The 18624-nt window shown below is 39.5% G+C and overlaps 1 long non-coding RNA gene across 1 annotated transcript; it reads right to left on the bottom strand.

The window, feature by feature from the left end:
* Positions 1-10621: 10621 nt before the first annotated feature.
* Positions 10622-16727, bottom strand: LOC142086434 (uncharacterized). The gene is made up of 3 exons (XR_012675121.1): positions 15820-16727; positions 13073-13216; positions 10622-11207 (listed from the first exon to the last, which is right to left on the bottom strand). It is a non-coding gene; the product is annotated as an uncharacterized LOC142086434 (long non-coding RNA).
* Positions 16728-18624: the final 1897 nt, after the last annotated feature.

Genomic DNA, 18624 nt, shown 5'->3' with positions numbered 1-18624 from the left:
TAACAGCTGCTGGTTACAGCCAGTTATGCTCTCGGTCCACAGCAGAATAAACATTGGGCCAACTGAGTCTTCTGTTATTTTAAAATCTTGTGTTGGCTTATGCCTTGGCTGTCCTGGTGTAAACACCTGACCTGGAAACTTGAGCTCACCCAAAGCTATCTAATTGTAGGAAAGGACATTACTTATAAAGTCACAGATACATAGTTAGCTGCACTAAAATAGGTACATTGCTTTATAAATCCAATAAACACTGTTCTTCTGACAGTCAAAAATAAAATTTTACAGGATCCTTTTTACATGCAGCTCCATTTTACAGATGGGAAAACTAAGGTTCAGCAAGCAAACAGTCTTTGACCAGTGTCAGAGAGCAAGTCCTCTGGCAAAGCCTGAGGCTGAGCTCTGGCTTTTCTGCTCCCCAGTGATTTAAGAACTCAACCATACTCTCCTTAGCTATACAAATAAAGATCTTAAGCGATTAAATGTAAGTACTGAAGCAAAGCTCATAGCAAGCAAGAGTGAATCGGCATGAAATGCAAACGTAAGCATGAGAAAATAATCCCTGTATTTTAACCATAAATGCCTGTTTTCTACAGGAAAAGCTATGTTCTCCTATAACATTTACAAGCCATCTTGTCCCCAGCAAGGATTAACATTTGGCATTGAAGTACTGATCTGGCAAAGAGCTGCCAGTAATGTAATCTTTTTTTACAACCAACAACATGCTTAAAGTCTTGACGGACTTGACCTCTGCCCATTGCTAATCCCTAACTTTCTTGCCCATTCAGATGTACATCTTTAAAGAGATGGCACCGAATGTACAGCAAACAGCTAAACTTTAACGGAAGGTGAAACAAGAGCTGCCCAGAGGAAAGCATTGGGTGGAGGAAAATCTGAGTGTTCCTTACCCAGCCTCGTGCTGGGATTTTGACCCCATTGTGGGGGAAGAGGTGCCTGCTCAGTTATACATGTGCAGTGACTTTGTTTCTGCCCAGATGGGAGAACATGCCTTTTAGAAAGAGAAGATGTAGTGTATTTGCTTGGATTACAGGAGCACTGAAGAGCCCTAACTATAATCAGACTCTTTATGCTCAGACTGTCTGAACAGTCCTTGATCCCAAAAGATAAAGCTAAACAAAGTAGATGAAGCTCACACACGGAAAAATGAGGTATAAAGAGACCTTATATTTTACTGAATCCGTTTCTCAACTCCCAGTTCAGGCGTTTGGTTGAAAAACCAAAGTGATAGACTTACACTATGTTCAGAGAAAATAACAGTCAATCCAAAAAGATTCCAGCTGTCTTTTCTTTCATTTGTGTGACAACCAGTCCTGGGACACACGCCAGCTCCTCCAATATTGCTGCTCCACAGTCTAGTTATTCTAACTTCTGGCAACTGGTTATTTGACCTCTTGGTGGCTTGTCGTTTTAATATCACTTTCTCTATGTGGATAATCTAGTGGGAATCCCTCCTTTATAATGCAACAGTCTATACATGGTAATTAGCCAGAACACTGAAGTATTGTGCTGTTAAGTCCAGTCTTGAGCTACAGCTGAGGAGCACTTATTGTGGTTGTGAAGCACAAAAATATGGTTTAGTCTTTTGTTCATGAATTAATGGTCCCCAGGCACTGGGAGAAAAGTCTGATCTTTTCTATTCCATGTGTTATATACCAGTTTTGGATCACTCCCTAAAGCCATGTGATAGCAATCTCCTCCTCCCAGATGAACACAGTCCTGGCTCCAAAGGACATTCAAAGAGGAGATCAGCTGAGTAGCATCAGCCCTCACAGCTTTCGCTGGCTTGTGGGTGATGAGTTACACCACTTTTGTGTGAGAAACCAGCCAGGTGTAAAAACTTATCTATATTCCTTGTCCCATTACCAGTGATTACAAAGTGGCATAAAAGCCAGCAGAGTGCTCTGTATCCTATAGAGATCCTCCAGTGAGTGGCTAGCGCTGTTGGATGAGGGTTGCTTTTCATTAGTTTCCAAAGCAGCCTAAAAGCATCTCAGGAGAGCCCGGTGTCTCTAGACACTCTAATCTTCTGATGTTGTACTTGGTGAAAAAGCATGCAAGCAATCCAAACAAAAGAAGCAGCCGTGTATCTTTAATTTAAGGTGATATTCCATTGTAAGCCCTTTGTCCACCTTGAGCAGTCAGAGCACAGCCATAGATTTTTCCAGCAGTCTGGGAATGGGATCTTAGAAAATGGTCCGACATGGACTTAAATAGGTTTCAGAATAATCCATTATGCATCAAGTGTTTAATCGACATAATTAATATTTTTAAGGGGAGCCATTTACATTGTAAGTTCCATACACATTATTTACAATTTCAACAGTAACAGTTAATGCTCTGTGACAAACTATATTGTTTCCAGCTTGTTATCCATTCATAACAAGGTCAATCTATTACCATTATTTTTGTGAATGTAGCTGTTACCTTGAGGCAAAAAGTTAATTGTAAATTACAGAGGAGGGATTACTGAGTTGGTTTTTTAAGTGTATTCACTGTAATGTATGGTAATGGTGCTATTTTATGAAACATTTACATTTAAAAGCATTTTGTTATTCATATCGGACGTGCTGGACAAATTCATTTCCAAACTTTTCAAGAACTTCCTCAATGGGAAGGGAAGAGCCGTTTGAAAGGATCCAGCTGAACATTTCATAACCATTGCAGTCGCATCTATTTTCCCCTTTGTCTGAGACCAGTCCCTCTGCCATTACCATCCAACACAACTCTGAGAAGTGCTTAGTGCTCTGAGAAGCAGGAGTAGATTTGATTGTAATTTAGAGTAACACTTTAGCCCGTACATCACAGAAGTGGTCTGTAGGAGATGTACCTTAAGATTTTACTCAGCCCCTGATACACAGTAAGTACACAGTGCCAATCTGATGTCTGAACTCTGCTACCTCCCTACTTTTGCACAATTTCTACAGCATTGGCTGATGCCCCAGCAAGCAAAGTTGAATTTTATATTTATGCCCTGCCTTGTTTGCTCCCACCTGAGCAAAAGTCAAAGGATATGTGGCATCGCTGCTTCCCAGATCACAGTAAAAGTTGATATTCATAGGCTACACAGAAAAGGATGGAGAACCACCATAAAATCTGTCTTTCCCACATCGTTTTAATGGTGCATTCAGGGCAAAACCCATGAGCTTTCCATTAGATCATGGACTTGTCCATCTTAATGGACGACGGAGAGTTGACACCATTTAACTTCAATCTAGACAACGCTTCTGCTACGCCCACAGATACGCAGGTCTGCCTGCCACATTGATCTCCACCTTCGTTGTCTTCTATATTTGAACTTTGAATTAGGTGACTTATTTAACTGCATTTTATTGTGGCTTCAGTTATAATATTGGCATTGAATCCTCACAATCACTTCCAGAATAACAGAAGACAAACTCATAAACACTGAATATTTTGAGCTGACTGAAGGAAGTAAGAGGATGATCACTGATCAGATGCAGAAATACATTTCTAGTAGCACAGGAATAAAAAAGTATGCTAGAGTATGCAGAATAGGCAGGTGAGAGCTGTCGGGGTATTTGCCTAACCATTCTATAAAAGATATGTTCTAACTTATTGGTGGTGAAGTTTGTGTAGTATGCTAGTAGTGTTTGGGTGAAAAGAAATTTATTTCCTCTGAAATTTTATGGAGAACAATTTAAATTTGTTAGAATCCATTGTTCCAACACCAAACTGCTCACTTGAAAAATCTATTCCTTTCTTCCTCAAGTCCTAAAGAAAAAGAAATTTGTCAGGCTTATGTCTTCTGTTTGAAAGGCTTAATATGCTAAATCAGACCAGGTTTTCTTGTATCGCAAGCTCTCAGAAACTTCAAGGCATCGTCAGGTGTTAGCATATCTAGCTTGCAAAGGGTTAAGTAACATTATTTCTGTGGTCTCCATCGCTGGTAGTATGTTCAAAGTGCACAAAGCTCAAGACATGTGCATTCTTCGTCCAATAACTTGTCCAGTAATTGGTATATTGATTGCTAATGTCATCATGTTTTAGTATATATAAACCCTCTCACTCTATCATACAGCCGCCAACAATCCAAGAAGTCATTGTTTATTCATTGTAACTCCCAAACTGGCCGTGTCAGATTCTGCTTGAGGCCTTGCTGATAAAAATCAGCAGATGATTGGGCACACACATTCTTGACATGGCTGACCCATGACATCTTAGGGCCAGCAGGGAGTCTGTCATTATGTGTACAATACTCTTCTTTCTTTCCCCTTATCTATTCCCAGATGACTTTGAGATTTTTATTAACTCATTAATGACTGAAGATGTCATTAAAGAAAGTGGGGAGGAGGGGGCAGAAGTACATTTTGTTTGTTTGTTTAAAAGTGGGGAGCAGCAAGCCATTGGCTCCACAGAGAAAGGTGGAGGAAGCTTAAAGACAAAGCTGAAGTCTATTCAGAGGAAAAGATCATTAGTTCATTAGGATGACTAAAGTTAAGATTTTGAGGGAGAAAAAAAATGTTAGGCCATATTTGAAACACAACTGAGGAAGGAGGGATGGATTTCTCCACAAAAAGAAACAGCAAAAAAGACTAATCAGGTTTATGTAGTACAACCGGTAGTCTTTACAAGCACAGAACGGTATCTTCCTGGCACTACCTAGGTGTTCAAATACTTAAGTATTCACTCAGAATGAGTTTTGTGTTCAGGGTTAGCATTTTATCATGTCTTTAAAAGTGTGTTGTTTTGTACAGGGAAATAGTATCTGGTTTTTTTTGTTTTTCTTGTAAATCCATCAATTGAACAGATATTGAACAGCATTATATAGTAACCACACTTGCAGTTCTTTTCCAGATTTTTTTTTTTGTACCTTAAGTTTGTGAATTCTACCTGTAAATGTAGCAAACTACTGAATATAACTTTGCATATTTTTACTATGTGATCAGGATTTGATCACATTAAAACATGCATTTGGAGCAGAAGTTTCAGGTGAGTTCGCTTACAGCCCACTTCTGATTCTAGAGCAGTTCGTCACTAAACTTCCCCTGAATTCAGGATAAACAACTAGTCCCACATTATAGGCTTGTCTTCCATTTTAAAATCTTGCCTATATTTCTTAATTTCTCTGTGAAACAATCTCACAGCTGATTTTTTTTATTGGAAGGAGATTCATGTGACAATGAAAGTCGACTTTTTCCTCCTGAAATTTGGGTGTTTCCTATCATTAGAGGCCTACTGGTTTAGAACCAAGGACCTAATATTTTAAGGATTGCAATTATTTTATCTTAATGATTGCCATTTGTGGATTGACTGAGGAATAGTGAGTGCTTTTCTGTCTTAGGCAGCTGCCTTCCATATGGTGGTTGATCTCAACCTAGAAATCTCTGACGTGATTGTAGTGGTACTGGACGTTAAAGTGACATAGAGCTAGATGTCATCTGCATTGGCTGGCCTTCAATAGTCTTTGTTTCAACATCTATCTTTTTGATGAGGTGAGTGGAAGAAAGATGAGCCTGTTTCCCTGAGGGACCTGCAAGTATTGGTATAAAATAATAGAATAAGCTCCCTGCATGGGACCTCTGAATTACTAAAACCAACTCAAACAGGAATCTGCTTATTCCATCACATAAACTGCAGATAATGGCTCGGCAATCAGGCATATCAATCTGACCTTATAGACTGACTGTAGTAAGTTTTAGGACTCCTAATAGGAGTTAAAAAAGAACAATTTAATTATGCCATATTGTTTCTGACAACTCTCCATTCTCTCCACTCAATAGATGATCCAGATCATCTGGGTCATGGGGCAAACATTTATTCTTAGAAATATGATAATATTTGCTGTGTCCTGAGTCTCTGCAAAGGCAGCGGACGCTTGCTGCAATATTAGCAATCGTTTCTGGTTTGCTTCTTTACGAGAGATTTCTTTTCCTCTTTTGTCTCCTGATAATTAACAGAACATCGTTTGTATTGCAGTGGGAGCTGGGGTTCTCCGTCAAAGGTCAAGGACTTGTGCAAGGTGCTGTCTGAGGCTTTAAAAAACTACATATATTCCAAAGGAACATGGATGGGTTTGAAAAGGAAAAAGAAAAAAAAAAATGGCAAGAACACATCAGCATGTGCTGGCCTAATCAGCTATGCCAGCTTAATCAAGGTGTGCCATTTACCTAATGCACCTTTTTGAGAGGAAGCTTTCCTTTCTCCTCACTTTCTGACATCCAGACTCTTTTCCATCATGTACCGAAGTGGGAATCTGTGATGAATCTTTGGATAATGGACTGTTGCTTTGACAAACTACTCCTCTACTGAAACACATGCCTGTCTTGGTGACAATAATAGCAAAGTGCGGATTTTGTGAAGAAATAGAGGCATTGTGGGCTACAGCACCAGACTCTGAGTCTATAAATTGCTGGACTGGGATGTTAGATGCCTTTTAATATTTTCAAACATCCAGTAGAGAAATGAAAGAACTGTAGGACTGTCCTGATGTAAGACCTCGGGAGAGTTGTTTTCAGAGATCATGGGAGCTCACAACTTGTTTAAGAACATGAAGTCCTATCCAAGTAATAGCTGGAAATAAGGTGCTTGATTTTTCTATCCCCAAAGACAAATTCTTGTAACAGCAAAAGTGTAAAATCCAAGAGAGGTCTGATACTTTCAGATACTCCAGCCACTTCATAGTGGAAAAAAGGCATACTGACAGTGAAACTATTTGGGGTAAATAATGAGGACAGACTTCTCAAATAAACTGGCATGGATTTGGCCATGAGATGTCAGATTCATAACTTGGGAAATGAAAACCTCCATATACTAGAGCGCAGGCCCTAGCCCAGCAGTGACAATTCAGCCTTCTGAGCCACAGGGATTTCTTTATAAGCAGTGGTATATTAAATGTGGAATTGGGTAGGCCAAAGGGACAGCAGTAAAACAGAGACAACGTGCAGTGACCAAAAATGAGCTAACGCCAGACACTAATTACTTGGCAGTAATTTTGTTTTCCTTTAGACTTGACTAATATCTCTTGCTACTGGAAGGTAAATGCTTTTCCCATCACTTAGGTTTTACGTCTAGTACTTTTTTTTTTGTTTGTTTAACTGAAACTGGGGAGAAAGCAGGTTTTGTCTATTTAGGCCATTTAGTACCTTTATCAACGTAAAGATGAGGGGTGGATTTTTATACTGTGCACATCGCTGGAGTGGGCTGAGGAAGAGCACTTTTAGACAGGCCTAGGTCAACAAAACAGATTCATCCATCACATCTGCCAGAATGGAAAGATAGTTGTCTCGATGCTCGGTCAATCCGAGACCTTTCTGCTGAGTCAACTGACAAGATTACAGATATTTGTGACAATGAGGACACTTATCCACTAGTAAGTGGACTGAAGACCACCTACACATTTGGCAGTGGGTCTTCAGCTTAGGAAGCTCTAAGCTTTTGAACACCAGCATATTGTTATTTGCAGTCCTCCTCTCCTTATCTGTTGAGAATTGTTACCAAAAACTAAGCTAGAATAAGATAAAATAACAAAAGGAAGGGATTCTGAGGTGATAATGGTGGAAGGTGCGAGAGTCAGTAGAAAGTACAGTAAAGAAACCCATGACAAGTCATGATAAATGGGTCGTTATAAAATTCATGTTTAGGCTGCACCAGTCTGGGGATAATGCCATTCGTCATGGCAACACTGGGGCACTAATGAGCCCTCATTGCATATTCATGGCTTTGGCTCCTCTCTTCTCTCTCTGCCTCCCTCCCACCCCGAACCAATGCCTGGTAAATATCTCCACCTCAAGCTGAAACTCGACTTAGGCTGCTTTTTTTTTTTTTTATTTGTTATGTTGCAGCAATTACACTGTAAAAGTGCTGCACAAGATTGATTGCTCTGATCTGTAGTTCAATTGTAAATTAGAATACACATCCCCCTGGGGACACACGGCCCCTATTTGTGATTAAGAAAAAAGCCCCATAATAGACTAATAGCTAAAGTTCTCTCTCTTTTACTTTCAGGCAATTAGCTTGATGAAATGGCCTCTTTTTGTGTACCCTGGAAGTGTAAACCGATATCATAATGAAGTATATGATGTTTATTCTATTATTTTCACCTTGCCATGTATGCAGGAATGCATAAATAATGGCTGCTTTGTCTAGTACATTTACTGATTCAGAAGTAAACTATGTCTTAAAGATGCAGTGTATGATCCTGCAGCCTTATGTTAAGCTGGGCACTGTGACTAGTCCCTATAAAAACTAATGTTCTGCCTAAAGAAGTTGGAGACCATTTTTAGTCAGGTGATTAAATACTGTTTGCAAGATACTTTCATTTATAGAGAACCTTACCATTAAGGTACAAGTAAGAAAATCCTCCTAATAACCTTGTGAGAAAAATAAGGTATCTCCATTTTACAGAAAGGAAAACTGATGAGGAGATGCTGAACACGTTACACAAGCCCACACAGGACCTCGGTAAGTGCTCAAGAAATCCTAGCTCCTTGAACTTTTTTTCAGGCAATAAGAAGCTCCCTTTCCTCTCTCTTGTAAAGTGTTATTAATGCTGTCCTGGATGGTTCATGGAGTGGCTCTGACCTTAGCTTGCCTCAAAGACGTAAAACTCTGTGGGGTCACGGTTGCCTTCATTCCCATGTGACATACATGGCTAAAGCTCTTTCACCTGAATCCAAGGTGGATATGGTCATGCCCATATGCAATATCATGTGTTGGATGTTGGCTTTCCTAAGGCTCAATTTGAGCTGTCAGTCTGAGCAAATGAGTCATATTGTGCAATAGAGTTATAACACTGTGATGGTGTTCGTGCGGTTGAGCTCAAGATGAATATCTAGGAAGAAAGCTGCCATGTGATGATAGCTCTGGGCATACTTGCTTTGTGACAAAAGGTGCTTCTTCCATTAGCATTTCACTTTGGCCTAGGAGTGCACTTTTGAAGTGAATCCTCCAAATGACCCTGCTCACCCTGCCCCACAACGCAAGGCAGTCTCGGAGCACGCAAACTGAATTCTTTTGCGTGAAATTAAACCAGATGATGTGGTCTGGGAGCTCCAGCAGCTAATGGGAATTCAGTCCACAGGAGCATGCTAGAGCTAGTCCGAGTAAACCTCTGACATGCAGTGACCTGGGGCCAGTTCCTGCTCTTCAGTGCACGGTGTAGACATACCTTTATTTGCCTATTTGCTAAGCGAAGCGGGGTTCCTGTCCAAGAAGTTATGAGAAGCTCAGATAGTATGGCAGGGAGGATGTGTGAAATAGGCTGAACAACCTGCATAAGAAAATGCACTGGTTTATGTATAACCCCATCAGTTTATCTGCAATAGAAACATTTTCATTTAGTTTAAATTCTGTATGAGTGAGGTTCTGTAGGGAAATATAACAGAGTTCAGAAACATTTTGCTAAGAAGCACTTCCAGTGCAAACCTTTAAAGGGTAACACTCTGTACATGGCTACAATACCATATTCTGTTTAAACTTGTTCATCATTGTCTTCTTGCATGACAGCGTTGGCATTTAAAATATGTTAGGGGTGACACAATACTTTCACCTGGTGCAGACATATATCACTGGAAGGATGTTCTCATAAACAAAGTGCTGCAGGCTATGATCTTATCATTCTCCTCTTCCTTCTTCTCAGTTCAGTTCAATGACAAACACGTATTTCTCTTCTTTGCTCCAGTTTCTGGCCTAGAGAAGCCTGGTGTTGGAGCAACAGGTGGTGTTGCAAATCAGGAATGACAAGCATTGGTGGTGGCAAGCAACAGAGGGGGCAACAAGCATGTAACATATTTTATAATGCTTCGGCTGGTGCGCGAATTCTACACGGTGCTGCAATTTTATAGCATGAGCAAAAGTTTACTCACGTGCATGCCTGCACACGCACGGTTTTTTGAGAAAGACATAAAGCAAATTAGAGTGTTCACATGTAATTAGCTGACTATTAGTGTGGTTCAGCCAAGGCGATAGGGAGACAGTAAACTTTGAGATAGCTCACAGATAAAAGGACTGAGGGTGTTCTGGAGAAAGCTGGAGGTAATAGTTCAGAAGAGAAATTCCTGACAAATTGAGCAGGCATCTAAGGATGTTCTTGCCCTACACCATTAGCACGGTACAGTGTAGCTACACAGGTCTTCCCGCTCCCCCCTACAAAACTTAACCCTTCCTGGCAACCAGGACTTTTTCTCCTTGGATAGCCCACCTTTAAATTATTTAAGAATTAATCTTAATTTTCTGTTTAAACATGTTTGTCTGGACTAAAACTGTGTGAAAATCCCTGCTCATGCTTCCTGCCCTCCTTGTAACAGCATATGAAACAGGGACTATAACCCCTTTAGAGGCTGGAATACCTGCAGTTATTTATCTAAGAGTGTACATGACCAGGTCTAGTAAAAACATTACCAGTTATCATATGTAAGCATCGCACTTGGAAAGAAACCCAAAGTATGTCCAAGTTCAAGTCTTTGCAACTTCTATGAAAATGTGGGTATTTTACTAAATCTTTGTGCTAAATGAAAATGTCACTGTATTTTTCTCTCATTTTATAGCTGGCAGGGAAGTGCTTTTTTCTGTCCTTTGGGAGTTTTCAAGACTTCATTTTTTTTCAACTAATTCTCTGGCTAACCAATAAGCTGCTAAAAAAAAAAATCAGACTGAGTCATTTGCTTCAGTAATTTCAAAATATTTCATTTTTTGCTTTCATTTATAAATTAAAAATTAAAACCAAAATATATTTCAAAGCAAATAAATGTTCATTTAGAAAAATATCTATCAGGACACTTGCAATGCTTTTGAAATATCTTTAACATCTTTTTTCAGTTGAGAAGCCTCATGAAAATCACACTGTTCCCTCCAAACTTTTTCCCTGTTTGGTATTTTCCAATACAAAGTTTTCACGGAAAACCCCAGACATAATCCACTGTTATCATCAATTCAGTATCTCAGGGTGTTCTTGTTTGGGATGGCTTCTGAGAAGGAATAATTGAGAACTTCATGCTCTGAGTTGATCCATACTGCTGAAATTATCCATATGTCTGAGTACCCGTTCATGTAAAAGCTTACATTTCTCGAGGCCTGTATACCTATGGCCAGTTGTCCCTTCCATTACTCTCAAACAGGACTCATCTGAAGTGTTTCTGTTGAAGTAAAAATTTGTCACAGGTTTTGCACAACTTGTACACTACTTCTTTGCCACTGTGTAAACTCCGTGGCAAGTCTGTTAGGACTCTATCCTGCAAGGAAAATCCACACTTCATATATCGGAGGAAATTTCTTCTTTTCTGTCATGCCAGACACACAATTCACTAAATAGGCAGAAGAACTAGCACTGTTGGAGTGGGTAAAGCCATATTCACTAAAGAACATGTTATTTTTTGCAGACAAGGAATCACTTCTCAGTGTACAATTAGCAACATTCAGTAAATAGCAATTCTTTAACCCCTGAAGAAAATTACCACTTCTGGTTTTAATGCTCATTTGTTCAAGGCTTATGTAGACATTTGTCACGAACAAAAGTTGGAGTAAATTCTCTACAGAAGAAATGTTGAATCAAGAGTGCAAGATTGTGTTGATGTTTCGGTTCATCTTGAAGGAGGGAACCTTCTGCTGTAGATCTCAAGTGATGCTCAAGAGGAAGAACAGCACGTACGAGGAGGAGAGCCAGCATGCCAGTGGCCAAGAGCCTACCACTAGAGATAAAGCCTGGGGACCATGTCAAGGTAAGGGCCCTCACAAGCCACTCAGCAAATGCTTTCTTTGCGACTCTTGCTGCCCTTCTTCCCAAGGCCCATCCTGTTTGTTTTTCTCATCCCACTCTGCAGAATGGCAAGAAAACCTGAGGTTTTCCACAGGTTTCTGGAGAGAGGGGCAAGCTTTCAAACAACGATTTGTCCTACCTAGAAGTAGCTGTGCTGGGTTAGACCAAAGGTCCAGCTAGCCCTTCACCCTGTCTGTGGCAGAAACCCCTAGCAGATACACAGAAAAATGTCAGAAGTCAAACACAAAGTAATTCTTTTCCTGATGTATTTTTTTTGTTCCTATCACTCAGTGCATTAGAGTCTGACAGTAGAAGTTGCATAGAGCAAGAACGTTTAATGGCATCACAGGAACTATCTTGCATGAATTTCTAGCCCTTTTTTAATCTGATTATATTTTTGGTATTCTGTGGCAGAAAGTCCTGCAATTTAATTGTGATGCATAACAAATAGAATATTTTATTCACTTTAAATCTCTTTTGCTCCTTGTACTAACATAGTGAGAAAGTATTCCCCTCTTCAGAAGATTCTTCGTAACTTTTGTCGTTGTATAAATCTCAGCCACCTTTTTTCAGAGAGTTCTAAATTTATCTAGTTTTTCCTCACATGGAAACAGATACATACAATTACCCACAAGACAATTGTTGTTACTGAGACTGAAACTCTTCCAAAAATTAATTTATTTAAAATAATCTTAACGGTGCAAATATCCAAAGATCAGGCAGATCTATAAAACCTGCCTGCAGCAAAATCATGCAATTAGAATCATACTCATAAGTGTTGGAGTCTTAAAACATTAATAGATCATTTTAATGGAAGGAGTTATTAAAATTGTATTTGATTTGCATTATTACAACACTGAATACACTATGGAAAACTGAGTTCATGAGAGAAGTACAGCACAAAACAGATTCTTATTATCTGAGTTGGAACTTTAAAACAGACCATGCTTTACAGTTCTGCCTGAATTTTCTTTAATTTTATTTCTCTTCTAAATTGATAAGAACTCCTGTTTTTATATTAGAAATAGAAAATGAGGAGGATAAGAAAATAGCTGGAGATTGAAATAAAACCTCAGAAAAGTAATTTGAGGAGCAAAAAATCCTTCCCAATGTAAGTAATTTTTATCATATATGAGATGTGTTGTTCTGATCATAACCACTATCAAAAGTCCCATGAATTGCAGGGTTTCTGTAGATGATTTAGGAAAAAGTTGCCTCAAATGTGGAAGCAATTATAAAGAAATTCATGACTCATTAGTAAGCATTCCTTGTTTTATTTCTGTTACAAGTAGACTGTAATTTCTAGATCTCTATCTGACATCTTTTCTATTGGGCACTTACCCTCCCTGACGTGTTTATAGAATTCCCCATTTCATTAGTGGGACATCACCAGCAAATCTGATGCACAAACCTCTTCCTTAATCCAGTAGAAAGCAGAGTTTGTTGGAGTCAATGGAATCATCTCCAACAGACTTAGTAATAAACCTGCAAGGGTTAAAAAAAAATATAACCATAATCATAAAATGGAGGAAGGGATACAGTGAATTTGCTCTGCAACTGAGATATTTTTAGTTTTGTACTCTTTAGAATCCCTGTAAAGGTACGTCCATCACCACAGTTGTCGAAAATAGCGTTTAGGCGTTTAGACTTGAGTTGATTTAAGCCAGTACAGAAGTGTGCTCTACATTTTTCAGAGCAGCGCAAATGTGCAAAAATGGTGTCTTCGTGTTCAAAAGCTCCATATCATTTAGAAGAACTGTGCCAATAAATTGAAAGAGAGTATTTCTATTAAAAATAGAAACAGTGTCCTGTAGAAAAAATATTCTCTATCTTTTGAACCTAAAATATGGTTTAAAAATCAATGATCAGACCCTCAGCGGGTGTAGATCATCACAGAAATGATGCTGTAACACTTTACATGATATTACCAAATTGTCTTGCTGGTAATTAAGCATATCCTCTATGGAATAAGGACCAATGACAAGAGAAAGTATAAGTTGATATTGTCTCAGCACACATAAGTGGTAGACAGAAATATTCATGTGCATAATCTTACACCTTGCCTACATGATACCCAGTGGGCTAAAGTAATAGCATACAGAATTATCTTGGAAAAGGCAATTCTCAACAGAAACTAAAAATCTTATGAGTTGTCTGTAAGTTTCTCATAATTATACATGGCAAAAATGAGAATAAAACTAACAGGCACGCACTTGGAAAATGTTTCCTTAAAAATGTCTCTTTAAACTTTCTTTAAAAATCCAGAGCATATTATACTCAAATGTTTTTCAAGCCCAATTTTTCTGTATTTCATCCCAAGAAAATCAGTATCTCTTATTTTTCCCCATCTCTTTTCATGGGTTTATTATGTCTATATTCTACAGCCCAGGGAAACATATGTAATTTCTATTACTCAGGAAGGTAATGAAGTCAAACATGACAAACTTGTGCTCTGAACTTCTGGTGTAAGCTTCAGCGGAAAAGGACACCTCTTAATTCAATAGCCACTTCCATGAAGAACCACACAAGCCACGCTGTCTGCTGCGGCGCGGTTCCTTTAACGTACCAACATAATGAGTCTTATCCAAAATCAAACTTTTCTTTGAAAAGCAAGTGCTTTCCTTTCTCAGTATGAAAAGTGCACCTCTTCTGATCCTTGTGAAAATTATTTTTAACAGCTTCCTTCAGGAGATGTCCATTTTGAGCAGCATAGTATCAGGATTGGGATCTTATATGTTCATGAAACGCACTCTGACCTAGGTGTTCTGTTCATGACTTTCCCCAGTATGCCATGGGTTTTTGAAATCACTTGTTTTTAATTTAAATTACGTCACTATATGGATGGTAGGTCTAAATTCCATTTAATGAAACATGTAGCTGATGACCAATACCCTGTTTTCTCATTTTGGATATTAAGAACAATTTTGGTTCCACTATCCCAAAAAACTTTAGAAATAGTCAACTGAGGGAGGAAAAGTATAGTGCATAGTGGTGGATGATGCTTGGATGCTTGTGTTTAAAATGTCCCATAAGTACAGACAACATTAAAAGGCCAAATATTTACCATACATGAAAACAAAAAAATAGTCTGTACAGATTACTCGTGGGAGTCTTTATTGGAGATATTGAAAGATATTTTAGATTAGCAGAAATCAAGAAAGAATTAGGCATATATATATATATATGATTAGTCTTTGATCTCACGTAAAATGTAGAAGGCAGAAAATACTGTGTATTAGAGGTCACTGAGCAAGAGCCATTATCTAGGCATGAAGTGCAAATACATAACAATCGGAAGACTTTTTCTGAGGTATGAAAAAAATCCACTAACAGCAGGAAGTAGAAATATTTGAATACTTCTCTTGAAGCCCTCAAAACCAAATCTGGATGCCTCTGCGTAAGGCAGGCTCCAAGAGCATCATCCCGCCAGGAGCTCAGATCAGCTCCTGATCTCAATATCTGCACAGTCCAAGCAGGGAGACATTGAATATTATTATTTTTCTGAAGCTGCTTAATGTATTAAGCTCTTTTTTACCTGTTGGTATCCTGGTTTCTCCTATATCATGTAATATGGAAAAGTGTATCTTTTTCCTTATTAATACAGAACATACAAGTAATCACATATAAAGACTAACAAAATGCTGCCTGTGTAAAACACCAAATATTTTGTATAGAGGGAAAATTCTGTGACCTGTCTACTAAATGAGAAGCACAAACATGTATGGACCCCAGTGAACTCGTCCCATTTTGTGCATATTAGAGCTTTGCAAATCTCCAGAGTTCTGTGTTTAGCAAAGCAGATGTGCAAATGGAGATCCTGGTGACCTCACCTCTGAGAATCAGGCCTTTAACATACATTACTTTCCTGTTGACAGCAAGAGAAGTGTGGATCAGTTGGCATTTCACACCTGCAACTAATGTAGACGTTGTAACAATATAAGCGAGCATTAGGAATAGAAACGATGCTTCGGATATGAACCAGCTATATTTAACGGGAAAGGTGCAAATCCACATTACGACTCAGGATATGTATTAGCTGCAGCCCTTCTTTAACCTGGAAAGAAAGAATTATATCCAAGGGAACTTACCTCAAAGAGTTTCTCTTTTCTCTGGCAGAAGTGATGATTAGGCTAAAATTGGACATTGGTTTTATCTGCAGTTGGGGAATATATGATGTAGTTTGTACAGCTTCAGCTGGTAGGCCAGTCTCAGTTCAAGATCCTGATCTACTATAAATACCTCTTCACAATCAATAGAGGAATGAACTTAGAGTAGAGCTGAGGACCTTGCCCCACTCCTTTGGCCTGGACTGAGCCGACCTGGTAAATCTGCGGGAGGATGAGATCTCGCTGAACATCCAGAGTTCTCCAACTCCCCTCTGCCTTGGGAAGTCCGTGTCTCCAGACAGGCTCCTGGGGCCAGGAATTACAACAGATTTTCACCCACTATTTTCTTGTTGGTAACAGATGCTCTGCACTGCTCCTTGGGCCATTTGGACTTCTACTAATACTGCAGTACGTATTATCCTATAATACTCATCACTGATCAGGGCTCTCTTCACTAAAGCAGATCTACCAGCTGCAGAGCATATGGGGTTGGATATGTTTGTCTGCCTCATCTAGGAGTAACAAATCCTGTTGGCTGGGTAGAAAAGCACCATCACCCTTTATATCAGTTTGCTTTAGCCCTGGGAATTCATCTCCACCTGATGGTTTTGGGAGGTTTCTTTGTCAGTGTCTGACAGGTGGCTGCTCTGATGCCTCCCAGCCTATGGTCTGGTGCCTCGTGGCTTTCAGATCCTGGCTGAGAAATGTCACAGATGGAAGTGAGCGGTTTTGTCTCCTCCTGCCAAGCGTAGAGGGTGGGAATGGGTCACACTGGTGCATCTCTCCCTGAAAAGTCAGGGGATGCTACTGCTACCAAAACGGGCCCCGGGGCAGTTATGTGACATTCGGCTTGAGAAAGGAAACCGGTTCGTCACCTCATTGCTTAACAGTGTGATCTCAAGCCAGAGCTGCGGTGTACCTACGGGTGCAAGAGATAAGGTTACATTATTAACACTATACTCACCATGTTCTGAAGATATTCTAGTTTTCAACCTCAGAATGCGACACAACATTAAAAATGTGGTGGGATTCTCAGTTACAGGAATATTAATTTAGAGGTTCTCCTACCAAAGAAAACAAAGCATCTCTCCCATCCTCCTGATTTCTGTTAGAAGATACGACAGCTCCAAAGTAGATGAGAGCTGTCATAATCTACGAGCCCTTGGCCTGAAAACTGTAAATACATGTAGGAAACATGTTCTTACCTAGAATAATGTAAGCTATAGATGATGTGTGAATATTTTTGTGTAACATGATTGTAAAATGTATTTTGGATGTAGTTGATTCAAAGTAATTGGGTACATTAAAACATGTAGGAAGGGCACAAAAGAGACAAGGGAAGGTATAGATTAAAGCAGGAAAAAAGGAAAGAGAATAGATGTGGAGACAGCTAAAAGGATGACAGGTGTGACAGGCAGGATCAGGTAGAACACATCCAAATAGTTTATAAGAAGATGGAAAAATGCCTCTCTGGTATTGTACCTTTAGTGTCTCTCCACAATGATGTTATAGTGCTTTTTCTACTCTTGATGCAAATGAAGCACTGAAGTTCTCCGGATTTCCCGCCCCCCCCCCCCCCCCCCCCCCCCCCCCCCCGTATAAAATGTCCTTTATGCTATGATGAGATCACTGGTGTATTAGTTCATTTTAATCTTTTCAGAAAGAATCCAGGAACTGCGGTGAAGTCATGACCGCAGTCATGTCTAAAAGGATGGTTTTATGGAGAAAAGGAGAAATTTTCCTCTCATTTAGCAAAACTGTAACAGAATTTGTGGCTCTCAAGTGTGTTGGACAAGTTAAGGTTTGTCTATTTTTGTCTGTTGCATGTTTTTTGCAAAAGGCAGCCTGCTTTATACTCTTTTTTTTTTTCCTCTAAGTATTGCATAAATCCAACAAAACTTGCAAACAAAGCACTCTGCTAGAGCAGTGCTCCATTTGAACAATCATCTAGAAGCATCTTTACCCATGGTACCTCCCCAGTCATACAGTCAAGAGGGAGGTAAAAATATCAGGCTCCTGTGATGACCTGAATGTCCCCACGTTAGACCTTCTGCATCATTCAGAGGGCAGATGCCTCACTGAGAACGTCCTTGTTCCCATCTCTTTCAAGGAGAAAAATCCTTGGGGCATCCCCCAGGGCCATGGTATCACTGTTTAAGATGATGTATTTGTGCCTCATTGATCAATGGAGTAATGCCAGGCATGAATTTGGACTGTGACATTTCAGGCAATGGCAGTGCCTCGGAAGTGCCAAACTTTCGCTGTTATTCTGATTTTACCTCCAGTCTTTTCCACTCTCTGTTTACTAAGTGAAGTGGCAAGACTTAATCATATAATTCTGAAAGGTCTCTGGATGGATTTACTACTGGAAAGAAATATGTAGACATAGGCCTCACTTTACCGTGGCCAATATATTGTATTTTAATGTGTTCTAATGAACTTAAAAATGACTCCCCAGTGTGCTTGCTGCCTGGGTCAGAGGGGTTATTTTGAGTTTGCCGTCTTCCTGGATTCTTGAGATAATTCCCTCCGGATTTGTTGGGTCAACAACAAAGTGGTGATAACAAATACACTGTTGTTTTAATCCAGTGCTATGTTTTCTCCCTCTTTGCAATGTGGATTTGTGCATATGAATAGTTACGCTGCTCCTAGTTTAACAACTTTGGGGCATTAGTGTCATGCAGCATAAAACCAGTTCCCCTTTCATACCTAGAGACCGAACATCCTGGATGATCTGTGTGACACAGCGGATGCCACAGGTTTAGTTTTGCTCAAAGAGTTTAAGAG

The sequence above is a fragment of the Calonectris borealis genome, chromosome 11, assembly GCF_964195595.1.
Source record: "Calonectris borealis chromosome 11, bCalBor7.hap1.2, whole genome shotgun sequence".
Lineage (NCBI taxonomy): Eukaryota > Metazoa > Chordata > Aves > Procellariiformes > Procellariidae > Calonectris > Calonectris borealis.
This window is presented reverse-complemented; position numbering and strand designations above follow the sequence as displayed.